Below are 15,094 nucleotides of genomic sequence, written 5' to 3' on the forward strand. Positions count from 1 at the left end.
ACAAGAGCATACTCATATACATACAATAAATATTTAAGAAAAACACATGATAGTTCCTTTCTTTTTTAAGTTTCTTTTAGTTTCTCTTTACTCTTGAAATTTTCATACATGTATACAATGTAATACGATCATATCTACTTCTGCTCCCCTCCCAATTTTAACAAAATCCTCTTCAACATGTTTTTTTTTTATTTTTTTTATCTTTATTAACTTGAGTATTTCTTATTTACATTTCGATTGTTATTCCCCTTCCCGGTTTCCGGTCCAACATCCCCCTAACTCCTCCCCCTCCCTTCTATATGGGTGTTCCCCTCCCCATCCTCCCCCCATTACCATCCTCCCCCCAACAATCACATTCACTGGGGGTTCAGTCTTGGCAGGGCCAAGGGCTTCCCCTTCCACTGGTGCTCTTACTAGGCTATTCATTGCTACCTATGCAGTTGGAGCCCAGGGTCAGTCCATGTATAGTCTTTGGGTAGTGGCTTAGTCCCTGGAAGCTCTGGTTGCTTGGCATTGTTGTTCATATGGGGTCTCGAGCCCCTTCAAGCTCTTCCAGTTCTTTCTCTGATTCCTTCAACGGGGGTCCTATTCTCAGTTCAGTGGTTTGCTGCTGGCATACGCCTCTGTGTTTGCTGTATTCTGGCTGTGTCTCTCAGGAGCGATCTACATCCGGCTCCTGTTGGCCTGCACTTCTTTGCTTCATCCATCTTGTCCAATTGGGTGGCTGTATATGTATGGGCCACATGTGGGGCAGGCTCTGAATGGGTGTTCCTTCTGTCTCTGTTTTAATCTTTGCCTCTCTATTCCCTGCCAAGGGTATTCTTGTTCCCCTTTTAAAGAAGGAGTGAAGCATTCACATTTTGATCATCCTTCTGAGTTTCATGTTCAACATGCTTTTTTATAACCCATTAAGTCCAGTTATTGCTAACTATAAGTACATGAAAATGGGGCCATTGGAATCCTATAATCGGAGGAATCCAAAAAAAGCAATTCACCCTCCATGAGTAATTATCAACTGCCAATTGGCAGTTTTGTCTTGATTTCTGCCATTCTGTTGGTTTTATGGGGTTTTATTAAACCACTTTCGATTGTCCTGGTTTTGTTTACTTATTCCTGTGGCAATTTCTTGTGGTTATTCTTCCCTATAGATTGACATATTCTGTCCAGTATCCTCTGTACAGTTGGCTTAGGAAGCATAAATGCCTTTAGTCTATTTTTAATCATGGAAAGTTTTTATTTATCCTTCAATTTCAGCACACAGTTTCCCTAAGTTATAATAGTCTGGTTTGGCAGTTGTGGGCCTTCAGATCTTTCTATACATCTTCCAGAACCTTCTGGCTTTCAATGTTTCTGCTAACTAATTGAGTGTCATTCTGACTGATAGACTACCTTTATAAGTTATTTGACCCTTTCCTCTTTCAATTATCAGTATATTCTTTTGTCTGTGTTTTTACTATAACATGCCATGGGAAATTACTTTTCTGGTCCTATCTTTCTACTCTTCTGTGGGCTTCTTTTTAACTTGTCTGAGCAACATTTCCTCTAGGTTTGGTATTTTTTTTTTCTATGATTTTTATTGAAAAATTTCTCTATGCCTTTGATGCAGAGTTCTTCTATGACCAAAGATCTGTCTTTTCATGGTGCGCAGAGCTTTCACATGTTCTATTTATATCTTTATAATTCCTTATTGATTTTTTAAAAGACTTATTTATTTATTTTATGTATTTGAGTACACTCTGATTCAGACACAGCAAAAGAGGGCAATTACAGAGGGTTGTAAGCCAACATGTGGTTGCTGGGAATTGAACTCAGGACCTCTGGAAAAACAGTCAGTGCTCTTAACTGCTGAGCCATCTCTCCAGCCCCTCCTCATTAATGTTTAATAGATGATCTAATTCCTCTACTTTATATTCCAGCCCTGACTATTTTCTGCACAATCCATTCTGTTGGTGAGGCTTTCCACTGAGTATTTAATTTGTCTTAATGATTTTTATTTATTCCTAGACATCATTTGAATTTGTTTTTCCTTCAACAATTCTTTTTACTGAATTCAAGTTTTCTATCTTGGATTTATTTCTTTATTTCATTCAGCTCAGATTCTGTACTCTTGGGGTCCATTTACACGTTCTTTAAATTTTTCAGATGACTTCAATTATTCTTTTAAATGTTTTTTTCTGAAATTTTTTTCTAAATTACTACCATTAGGAGCCATTACTATAGAACTAGTGATTGTTTTTTCATGTTGCTGTTTTTTTCTTCCTTCCTTTCTCAATTCTGTATCCTTTTAAATTCCAGCCCTCCTTTTTTTTCTATTAGTGATGGTTTCTGCAATGTTCAGGGTAAAAGACTGAATTGTAGTCAGGTTTGAGATATAATGCCCCTCTTTGGGATTGGTATTTAGGGCTACAGACTCTTTCTTATCTTCCTTCCTCTGTGTAGGTGTGAGCCTCCTGGCTGGGTCTGCAGTTTTCACTGTGAGTTGTGGAACGCCCCATTTATCTGTGGGCTTTACTCTGAGTCAGATCCAGTGTGTCTGCAGTTTCTGTGAAGCAAGAGATGTGGAACTTCACACTTGCTTGTGAAACTAATCTAGAGTTCAATCCTATCTCTACTCTGGCTCTACAGCTTCTGCTAAAGCAGCTGTGAGATGTTCAAAGCAACCTTCAATAAAAATGGTACTTCAAGAGGTATCACTTTGTCTCATTTCTAATTATATGTTAGAGCCACAACGACAATAATAAAAACATCATGGTGTAGACACAACAGGAACTCATAGATCAGTAGAATAGAACACCCAAATACAAAGTCTACCCAATTATAGCAACATGATCTTTCACAAAGATACCAAAAATACACATTATAGAAGCCATCTCTTTAACAAATAGCGTTAGGAATTCTGGATCTCAACATGCAGAAAAAAAAGAAACTGGATGTTTGTCATTCATACTACACAAAACTCAACTCCAAGTGGGTCAAGTACCTCAATATTATCTGATACTATGAAACTGCTAGGACAAAAATTAGGAAAATATTTCAACTTAGAGTGTAATCAAGGACTTCCTGAACAGGACTCTCATTGTTAACACAGTCTAACAATGAAGAGTAACTCATGAAATTTAAAGGCTTCTATACAGCAAAGGAAATTGTCAATCAAACGAAAAGACAACACACAGAATGAGAGAAAATCTTTGCCACATAAGCCATCCGAAGGGGAAGTCAGGGTGGGCTAAAAATTATGAGAAGAAATAACCCGACTAAAAAGGTATGAAACTAAACTGAAAAGTTCTCAAAACTAGATATACAAATGGATAATAATAAAGATTAACAGGGTGATGCTGATTTAAATCACATTAACATCCCATCTCATTGCAGTCAGAGTAACCTGAGATATAAATGAGAACAAATGCTGACCTGAATGTGATGAGAGAGGCACCTTTGTACCGTTAATATCCTACTAGAGAGATACTTGCACATCCATATGCACTACTGCTCTATTCACAATAGCTCAGAGATTATTAAAACAACCTAAACATCCATCAGCAGATGAATGGATAAGAAAAATGTCACACACACACACACACACACACACACACACACACACGCACGCACACACACGCACGCACACACACACACACACATGTGTGTGTGTATGTATAACATGATGGACTCTCATGACTCTGCAACTGTAAGCCCAAATTAACTCTTTCTTCTATAAATTGCCTTAGTCATGTGGTATTTTATCACAGCAGCAACAACAATAACAACAAAATGATATAGAATAATTTTAAAAGTCCCACAGACTTTAAACTTTCAACTTTGTAAATGCCCAAGTTTTCTTTAAAATATCTAAAGTTTCCTGCAAAATAAAAAAGAAATTAAATACTTTCTTAATCTAAAGGGGGAAACCAGAACATTAAAACTAAATCGATGTGATTTTTCAATTAGACCATAGTACAAATGATACTTTAAATTTTGAATTTTAATCTTTTCAATAAACCACATGCAAGTCTAATACATAGGATTTGTATTAAATAGTTTTGTCTGACTATAGGCTACTGTAAGTATTCTTGGTATGTTTAAGATGGGCTAGGGTGAGCTATTGTTTTCAAAAGATTAGTTGTTTCAAATATATTTTCAATTTATACTTTCAACTCAAGAAAAGTTTTTCAGGGCATAGCCCTAAAGCCCAAAATATCTGCACTGAAAGAGAAAAAGGATCTCAAACAGCGGCATCAAGAATTCACAGTAACCAAGGCCGAACTGAGCTATAGGAAATAACTTAGACTATACACCTGAGTGTAAAACTATAAACCATCTAAAGACAACAAGGAAAAACTTAAATGAACTTGGGTGAGATGGCAACATTTTAGACACAATGCCAGGGACATGATAGACATAAGAAATATTTGATAGGCTGAACATTAAAACTTACATACTGTAGAATGTCAATAGAATGTTCAGACAAGACACAAACCAAGACTAAAACTAGAAAATGCACATAAAGTAAAAGCTGTTATTAAAAATGTGCAACAGTCATCTCTTAAACCTCCACAATGAGAACCAATGAAATGACTTAGTGGTTACACATATGTGCCACCAAGCCTAAAGCCCTGAGTTGGAGCCCTAAGAGCAACATGGTGGAAAGAGACAACTGATTCCTCCAAGTTGTTATAATGCTTTCACACATATGCCACAGCACACCCTTTCCACAATGCACAAATAAATAACTAAATGTAATTCTTAAACTAAACAATAAGAAAACAATCTAGATTTAATATGAGCGAAACTCTTGAACAGCTCACTGAAAAAAGGTAGATAGCAAAAGAAAGTTCAACATCATATATTATTATGGAATTACAATGACCAAAATTCAGAGCATTGGCAACACCACACCAAACAATAGCAAGGATGTAGAACACCTATAACCCCCATACGTTACTAGAGGAAAGAAAAACAGTAGAGAAACTTTTGAATATCCTCTGGCAGTTTCTCACAAACCGGGTACACTATTGTCACACAAAGCCACCAGTTGTGCTTCCTGATATTTGCTCAAATACACTGAAAATTTATGTCTACACAAAAAGTTGCTTATGGGGGCTGGGGATTTAGCTCAGTGGTAGAGCGCTTACCTAGGAAGCGCAAGGCCCTGGGTTCGGTCCCCAGCTCCGAAAAAAAGAACCAAAAAAAAAAAAAAAAGTTGCTTATGGATGCAGCTACTTCACCTGTAATTGTCAAGATGTCCTTAGTGGGCAAAGGGATAAATATACTACAGCAAATTCAAATAATGGAAATAATATTAAAATAATATTAAATAATAATATTATTAAATAATATTCACTGCTAAAAAGAAATGAGGTACAAAGCCTTGAGAGGGATGGTGAAACATTAACTATGTATTACTCGATGAAAGAGGACCTGAAAATGCTATGTATTATATAATTCTGACTATATGCATTTTGGTGAAGGCCAAGCAAAATTAATTTAGAAGATCAATAGTTGCTAAGGTATATATACAGATGAATAGGCAAAAGGTAGATCATTAGAGCAGTAAGTATTCTATATAATCCTACATCGGTTGATATGTGTCATATATTTGACAATACCCACACAATACAGGTATAAAGAGCAAACCCTAAAACTACAGCTTCAGTGATGTACAGCTACACTGTGAAATGTTGATGGCTGAAGTTGTAAGACAAGTTCTATCCTACTTTGATCAATTTGTTCCCATATAGTACCTTCTGGGCTTTGCAGTAGGCATGTTCTTCTTCAGAACTGGTCTTTCCTGTTACAATCTTGCAACTTTTCCTTCTCATGCTGTCTTCAACAAATATGGCCACAGTATATAACCTATATTTTTCAAGTCCCAGTCTCCAGGCCAGAAATGAATATTGTCATAAGACTACTACCCTTTTCCCTCTAGCAACCTGTAAAATAGGACTGAAAACCATTCAACATCTTTGATTTTTTGATGTGCCTGATGGAAATTTGCAGGAACAAATGCCTAAGTTCTGACTGTGAGTACATACTTGCTCTGTGAACTGGGCTTCTGGTTATATTCCTCCAGCAACCATCCAAGACCTGCATTTTTCTTTTATTTTACAGTCAACCATTTCTCTCCTCTCAGGCTATCATTTAAGATACCTCTGCTCTGGTCTTGCAATGTCTCACTAATGGATATGGATCTCTGCTTGTCTCACCCTCTCTCTTCTGCAAACTGCAAAACCCTTCCTATATACACATCTGAGATCTTGACATTAGGCAGTGGCTCCTATTTGCCTCCTCATAACCTCTCCTCCCAGAGTTAAATTGTCCATGAATATCTAGCATACCTATTCACTGTGTCAACTTTTGTCTTTTGCCTAACTTTGAACCTCTCAATTTTCTTTTATTCTCATTATGCAAGCCTGGGGATCTTACCCTTCAGTTACTATAGAACTCTATTCCTCAATCATTACAATAGATACTTGTCCTAATTCCCTACATTCCCATAAGATACTCCAATCTTTCCATAAAACATACCTTAGTCAGGCTGTTCTTCAATAACAATAAAAACAACAGAAAGCTCACATACACATGGAAGCTGAAAAATGTTCTACTCGATGATAAATTTATCAAGGAAGAAGTAAAGAAAGAAATTAAAGGCTTTTTAGAATTTAATGAAAATGAAGGTACAACATACCCAAACTTATGGGACACAATGGAAGCAGTGCTAAGAGGAAAACTCATAGCTCTGAGTGCCTCCAAAAGAAACAGGAGAGAGCATACATCAGCAGCTTGACAGCACACCTAAAAGCTCTAGAACAAAAAGAAACAAATACACCCAAGAGGAGTAGATGGCAGGAAATAATCAAACTCAGGGCTGAGATCAACCAAGCAGAAACAAAAAGAACTATACAAAGAATCAACAAAACCAGGAGTTGGTTCTTTGAGAAAATCAGCAAGATAGACAAACCCTTAATCTATCTATGGGTTTATCTATTGGTTTAGTGAAGAATTCTATCGCAAACCAATAGCCAACCTCAAATTAAATGGGGAGAAACTTGAAGTAATCCCACTAAAATCAGGGACTAGACAAGGCTGCCCACTCTCCCCCAATATACTGTACTGTTCAATATAGTACTCAGAATTCTAGCCAGAGCAATTAGACAACAAAAGAAAGTCAAAGGGAAACAAATTGGAAAGGAAGAAGTCAAAATATCACTATTTACAGATGAATAATAATATACATAAGCAACCCCAAAAATTCTACTAGAGAACTCCTACAGCTGATAAACAACTTCAGCAAAGTGTCTGGATATAAAATTAACTCAAACAAATCAGTAACCTTCCTCTTCTCAAAGGATAAACAGGCTGAGAAAGAAATTATGGAAACAACACCCTTCACAATAGTCATAAATAATGTAAAATTTCTTGGTGTGACTTTAACCGAGGAAGTAAAAGATCTATATAACAAGAACTTCAAGTCTCTGAAGAAAGAAATCAAAGAAGACCTCAGAAGATGGAAAGATCTCCCATGCTCATGGACTGGCAGAATTAACATAGTAAAAATGGCCATCTTGCCAAAAACAATCTATAGATTCAATGCAATCACCATCAAACTTCCAACTCAATTCTTCACAGAGATAGGAAGAGCAATTCTCAAATTCATCTGGAATAACAAAAACCCAGGATAGCATAAACAATTCTCAACATTAAAAGAACTTCTAGGAGAATCACCATCCCTGACTTCAAACTATACTACAGAGCAATAGTGAAAAAAATTGTATGGTATTGGTACAGAGACATGGAGGTAGATCAACGGAACAGAACTGAAGAGCAGGAAATGAACCCACACACCTATGGTCACTTGAACTTTGACAAAGAAGTCAAAACCATCCAGTGGAAAAAAAGACAGCATTTTCAACAAGTGGTGCTGGCTCAACTGGCAGTCGGTATGTAAAAGAATGCAAGTTGATCTATTCTTATCTCCTTGTACAAAGCTCAAGTCCAAGTGAATCGAGGCACTGACTCTAAGAGAAAAGAAAGTGGGAAAGAGCCTTGAACACATCAACACAGAGGAAAATTTCCTGATCAGAACACCAATGGCGGGGTTGGGGATTTAGCTCAGTGGTAGAGCGCTTGCCTAGCAAGCGCAAGGCCCTGGGTTCGGTCCCCAGCTCCAAAAAAGAGAGAGAAAAAAAAAACACCAATGGCTCATGTTCTAATATCAACAATAGGCAAATGCAAAGGACAAAATGACAACCAACAGATTGGGAAAAGATCTTTACCAATCCTATACCCGATAGAGGGCTAATATCCAATATACACAAAAACTCAAGCAGTTAGACTTCAGAGAATCAAATAACCCTATTAAAAAATGGGGTCCAGAGCTAAAACAAAAATTCTCAGCTGAGAAATTTCAAATGGCCGAGAAGCACCTACAGAGATGTTCAACATACTTAGTAATCAGGGAAATTCAAATAAAAACAACCCTGAGATTCCACCTCACACCACTCAGAATGGCTAAGATCAAAAACTCAGGTGACAGCAGATGCTGGCGAGAATGCGGAGAAAGAGGAACACTCCTCCATTGTTGGTGGGATTGCAGACTGGTACAACCATTCTGGAAATCAGTCTGGAGGTTCCTCAGAAAATTGGACATTGAACTACCTGAGGATCCAGCTATACCTCTCTTGGGCATATACCCAAAAGATGCTCCAACATATAACAAAGATACGTGCTCCACTATGTTCATAGCAGCCTTATTTATAATATCCTGAAGCTAGAAACAACCCAGACGTCCCTCAACAGGAGAATGGATACAAAAACTGTGGTACACCTGCACAATTGAGTACTACTCAGCTATTAAAAACAATAACTTCATGAAATTCTTAGGCAAATGGAATGAACTAGAAAATATCATCCGGGCTGGAGAGATGGCTCAGTGGTTAAGAGCACTGACTGCTCTTCCAGAGGTCCTGAGTTCAATTCCCAGAGACCACATGGTGGCTCACAACCATCTATAATGGGGTCCCAATCCCCTCTTCTGGTGTGTCTGAAGACAGCTGCAGTGTACTCATATCCATGAAGTAAATAAATACAATCTTTTAAAAAATTTAGCAGTTTTTTTTTCGGAGCTGGGGACCGAACCCAGGGCCTTGCGCTTGCTAGGCAAGTGCTCTACCGCTGAGCTAAATCCTCAACCCCCTTTTAAAAAATTAAAAAAAAAAAGAAAATATCATCCTCAGTGACATGACCCAATAACAAAAGAACACATATAGTATGTACTCACTGATAAATGAATATTAGCCCAAAAGCTCAGACTACCCATGATAAACCCACAAACCATATGGAGCTTAAGAAGAAGGAAGACCAAAGTGTAGATCCTTCAATCCTACATAGAAGGGGGAACACAATAATCACAGGAGGTAGAGTGAGGGAGGGACATCGGAGGGAAAAGGGGGAGAAGGGGGAAAGTGGGGGTCAGGATTGGGTATTAGAAGGGACAGGAGAGAAGTACAGAGGGTCAGGAAATCAAATAGAAATATGTAGCAGTGGGGGATGGGCAACTGGGGTTAGCTACTAGAAAGACCCAGATACCAGGGAAACAAGAGGCTCCCAGGACTCTCTCTCTCTCTCTCTCTCTCTCTCTCTCTCTCTCTCTCTCTCTCTCTCTCTCTCTCTCTCTCTCTCTCATGTTTGGCTGTGGGTCTCAGTATATGCCCCCATTGGTTGCCAGAGGAAGCCTCTCATTTAGAATATTGCAAACTGAAGCTGGTTGTGTCTTTCTGGTGCCCAGTTGAGGGATGGGGCCACCCACTTATCTCAAAAATTTAACCCAGAAATGTTCCTGTCCAAAGGAAAGCAAGGGACAAAAAAATGGAACAGGGACTGAAGAAAAGACCATCCAGAGACTGTCCCACCTAGGAATCCATCCCATCTGCAGATACCAAACCTGACACTATTGTTGATACCAAGAAGTGCAGGCTGACAGGAGCCTGGTATGGCTGTTCCCTGAGAGATTCTTCCAGAACATGACAAATACAGATGCAGGTACTCACAGCCAACCATTGGACTGAGCATGGGGAACCCAATGGAGGAGTTAGGGGAAGGAATGATGGAGCTGAAGGTGATTGCAACCCCATAGGAAGAACAACATCAACTGGACTACCCAGAGCTCCCAGAGACTAAACCACCAACCAAAGAGTAAACATGGATGGGTCCATGGCTCCAGATATATATGTAGCAGAGGATGGCCTTGCCTGACAGCAATAGGAGGGGAGGCCCTTGGTCCTGGGGAGGTTTAATGCCCCAGCATAGGGGGATGCTAGAGGGGTGAGGCCAGTGTGGGTGAGTGGGTGGAGGAGCACCTCAGAGAGGCAAAGGGGAGAGGGAAAGGGAGATGGGGAGGGGAGGATTGTGGAGGGGTAACCAGGAAAGGGGATATCATTTGAATCTAAACAAATAAAATGATTAATAAAAATTTTTAAAAATTTAAAAAACACAACATACCTTAGTCTTGCTTCGACCAACTCTTGTGGTTCTAATTCTCTCAATGATCCTTCCCAGGAAGTGCAAATGTTCATCTGAACAATAAAGATTGCCAGAAGATGAAGTTTAGTTGAGCACTACCATCACCAAGGCACCAAGAAGCTCAAGGAGAAAAATGAGAATGGTAGGTAGATTGCAAGGTAGAGATGTACAAACTGTTCTCAACCTTCACACCAATTAGCAGGCATCCCATTCACCAAGAGCCCATACTTTGTAGTCTCAGCCTCTCCTAGAATGACAGCCGTAAAGAGCTATTTAAATGTTGAGCACACTGTAGGTGCACTGAGTCTGACCAACCAAGAAATCTTTTCAACATCACATTTTTTTATTCTTATCTTGTACACTATACCCAATCACCATTTCCCCTCCCTTCCTCCCTCTCCTCTCCCCACATCCACTCCTCCTTTGTTTCCCTTTCAGAAAAGAGCTGCTATCCACCAGGTATCTCACCCAAACACAGCATAACAAGATATAATAAGACAAGACACAAACCCTCCTTTCAGGGCTAAGGGAGGCAACCCAGTAGGAGGGAAAGGGTCCCACAAGTAGGCAAAGGGACAGTCCAACTCCCACAGTTAGGAATCCCCCCCCAAAAAAAACAACAAGCTAACAGCCATAACATATTTGCAGAAGACTTAGCACAGACCCATAGAGGCTTCTTGGTAGTTGATTCTGTGGGCCGTGGTGTTCTCCCATTGTCCTTAACCCCCCTGGCTCCTACATTCTTCCTCCCCTGCACCCTTGCTCAGGGTTCCCAGAGTGATCTCCTATTTAGGCTCTCTCTCTCTCTCTCTCTCTCTCTCTCTCTCTCTCTCTCTCTCTCTCTCTCGCTCTCTCTCTCGCTCTCTCTCTCTCTCTCTCTCTCTCTCTCTCTCTCTCTCTTTCATGTTTGGCTGTGGTTCTCAGAGGAAGCCTTTCATTTAGAATATTACAAACTGAAGCTGGTTGTGTCTTTCTGGTGCCTGTAGATCAAGGCAGAACTCTCAGTTTCTTCTCCTGCACCCTGACTACCTGCATGTTGCCATGCTTCCCACCATGATGATAATGGACTAAAACTCTGAAACTTTTTCTAGGCAGAGGAAAAAATATAACTTTGATTTTTATAAGGCCCCCTAATAAGTCAGCATTGAAACATAAAGACAAATGCAAAGCGAGAGCTATACCCAAGAAACCCTGGGATTCGGTTTTCCAAGATTCGACAGGGAAGCATGAAGGCCAAGAATGAGGAGGGATGCACAGCATGGAGAAAGGAGACAAGGCATGGCCTCACTAGCTCGACTTCAAGAATCAGCCTTGGAGGGGCTGGAGAGATGGCTCAGTGGTTAAGAGCACCGACTACTCTTCCAGAGGTCCTGAGTTCAATACCCAGCAACCACATGGTGGCTCACAACCATCTGTAATAAGATCTGATGCCCTCTTCTGGTGCATCTGAAGACAGCTACAGTGTACTTATATATAATAAATGAATAAATCTTTAAAAAAGAATCAGCCTTGGGGTTTTTTATGCTCAATAAGAATGATAACCTCTTCCTGAGATGCTCACTCACAAAGGTGATTTTATGCTATGAAGGGGAAGCTCCAAATCTGCACCCACCCTATCAACCTATCTGGGCCAAATACTTTCATTCCATCGCAGGCACAGACCTTCTTTCAGTCTTTTGAGTTGCAGCTTGTTCTGTTCAACAAATGCCTAAATAAAAACTTCTTAAATTTGCAAAATAAAAAAAAGGAAAGAAAGAAGAAAACTGAAGCTGAAAGAAATGGAGTACCTTGTGGAAGTCCATAGTGGGTCATACTTGGATTTTCCAAGTAACATGGGTTGTCTGCTAGTGTGGCCTCGTGGAGGTCCCTCCCTGTTCTATCCTCACCCTCGGTTACCATTCCAGCAAAGAGAGATGGACTAAAGCTCTAAATTCTTTGTCCTTCTCAGGTCCAGGAGGACCCTGGACAACATAGCTCTATAAAATGAGAGTACCATTCTCTTCAAATCCCTTGGTAAAGGCCTTGCCTTAGTCTAGGCCTGTGAGGTGGAGAAGGTAGTTAGAGATGAATGATAGGATAGAGAAATGCTCTGAACTGTACTAACAACCAATCTAGGTTTAGAAAATGTTTACCAAGTGATGAGATTCTCCCAAGCACTAAAAGGTTTACCCATACTCCACCATGATCCCCATAGTCCATCAATAATTTCACATCTAATATATCCTTCAGGCCTTAAAATTAACCTTGACAGTGAGAGTCATCAGGGTTTGAGGCTCCATTCTACCCATGCTTCTGTAAATTTCACTCCCTGCAGTAAAGCTGCCTCTCTGATTCCTTGTTTGTCGCCTTTCCAAAACGCATACACACACACACACACACACACACACACACACACACACACACACACACGGAGAGAGAGGGGGGAGGGGAGGAGGGGAGGGAGGGGGAGGAGGAGAGGAAGAGAGCCTGGAGAACCCTGAAATGGAGTGTTGGCAAACACTGGGCAGTATACTTACCAACCTTGCCCCTAGTCCCTGTAGCTAGGTCACTGGGTCACAATCAAAAGGTCCTTTCACCATCCAAAGGTTCTTTCTGATTCAGCACATAATTTTTTTCCAAAACTGCTGGGTAGAGTGTGTTCAATTCTACGGACTCACACACATCAGCCCACGTTCTCTCAAAGTGCACAAATCCCAAAGAGTCAGAAAAAAGAGTTCAAATAACTCGGAAGCAGACCAAACATAATCATTTAGGAACAGGAATCTCTAATGGGACTCAAACAAAAGGAAGAGAACTTTCTGAGAGGATTACTCCTTGAGGCTTTAGGGATGTGATCAGTATTGCAGCTGATTCGAAGTGGAACCTTTTTCATTTCCACAACTTGATGATTGTGGAGATGGTTTAGGCACAGGAGAGTACATATGTAAAAATAATACCTTTTTAGGGAAAAGAATTCTGATATGACAGTCAACAGACCTGTTTTTCAACCATAGTTCTGTCTCTTAGTCCCTTAAAATCTTGCCTTCTCAAGCCCTCTGCCTCCTCATGTGTAACACTGGGATCGTTGGCCTCTATTATTTTCTCTCCAGCTCTTCCCTCTCCTCTTTCCCCTTTTCACCATAGCCCCTCCTCCATTTTTTGACAGCACCTTACTCTGTAGCCCAGGCTGGCCTGAACTCACTATGCAGTTCAGGCTGGCCTTAGACTTAGAGCAATCTTCCACCTCAGCCTTCCAAGTGCTGAGATTACGGGCATGAGCCACTGTGCCCTGTTATAGGACTTGTTAAGATGTTCCACATTCCTCTATCCTGACACATTAGCCTAGTGTGCCTCAGGATACAATAAGTGAAGGAATGATTCATGGCCTCAGTCTTTTCAACTCTAAAATAGGAATAAGAAATCCTTTGTGGAGCTATTGCCAAGATTTAGTGAGATTAATGTGCAAAGTACCTATAGGTACATTACCTAAAGGTAATGAATGACCTTAGTCCTGCTCCCCGGAACAAAACTTTCCATTAGCTTTTTGCTAATCAATTACTTCTTTATTTCTTCTCAGAAACAACTTTAAAATATATAGAGAATCTATCTCCACTGACACTCACAAAATTGCAGGAACCATTTAATTGATCTTCTTAATTCTACTCTGCCTGCTTACACTGTTTGGTCATTTGTTTACTTGTTTGTTAGTTTTTGAGGCAGGTCCTCATGCAGTCCAGACTGACCTTGATCTTGCTATGTCACTGATGATGATGGCACTGGAAACCGATCCTCTTCCCTCTACTTGCCAAATGTTGGGGTTACTTATAGATATGTTCTTCCATGCCAAATTTAAAGTCTATTTTAAATTCAATGTCCAAAGCAATTCATAGCATTCATCCACTGAAAGTTCCACAATGTCTCCACCTCATTTAGAGGAAAACCTAATCCTTGCAAACTCTTACTCCTCCCTCAACACTTGGACCTAATCTACTCTTTAACCACAAAGCCTTTCTCCAATAGAAATCAAGCACTATCTTTTCTCATTGTTATCTTGGTATAGAGTCTTCCTCATGGCATAGTCCATCAAGTTATGTCATTTATACATGTTACTTCTAAGAGGAGTTCTTGGAGACCACTACATTTAAAATTGCAACATCCCATTCCAGCAGTCCATATCATCTGTCGTTTGCTTCTTCATAAAAATTATTGCTGTTTGACATACCGCAAAAATTAAAATGTAATTATCTACACTTGATCTTAGCCAAAAGGCCGAGAAGCGATAAAATGTAATTATCTAATAACGTTCCATTCGAATACAAGTGCAAGGACAAGTGAAATGGCTCAGTGAATAAAGATACTTGCTGACAAACCTGCCAATGTAAGCTCAATCCTCAGGATTTACACAGCAGAAGAAGCTCAACCCCTACAAGTTATCCTCTGATTTCCACATGCCAACATGCACATGCGTGCACACACACACACACACACACACACACACACACACACACACACTCACACATACACACACACACTCTCTCTCTCAATAAATAAATAAGTAATAAGTAAATGTAATATTTTTAAACATGGAGTCCAAGTTTAA

At 39.8% G+C, this 15,094-nt stretch overlaps 1 pseudogene; it reads right to left on the bottom strand.

The window, feature by feature from the left end:
• Positions 1-14,692: 14,692 nt before the first annotated feature.
• LOC120099538 (U2 spliceosomal RNA) lies at positions 14,693-14,775 on the bottom strand (annotated as a pseudogene).
• Positions 14,776-15,094: the final 319 nt, after the last annotated feature.

This window comes from Rattus norvegicus, chromosome X (genome assembly GCF_021556685.1).
Source record: "Rattus norvegicus strain SHRSP/BbbUtx chromosome X, alternate assembly SHRSP_T2T, whole genome shotgun sequence".
Classification (NCBI taxonomy): Eukaryota; Metazoa; Chordata; class Mammalia; order Rodentia; family Muridae; genus Rattus; species Rattus norvegicus.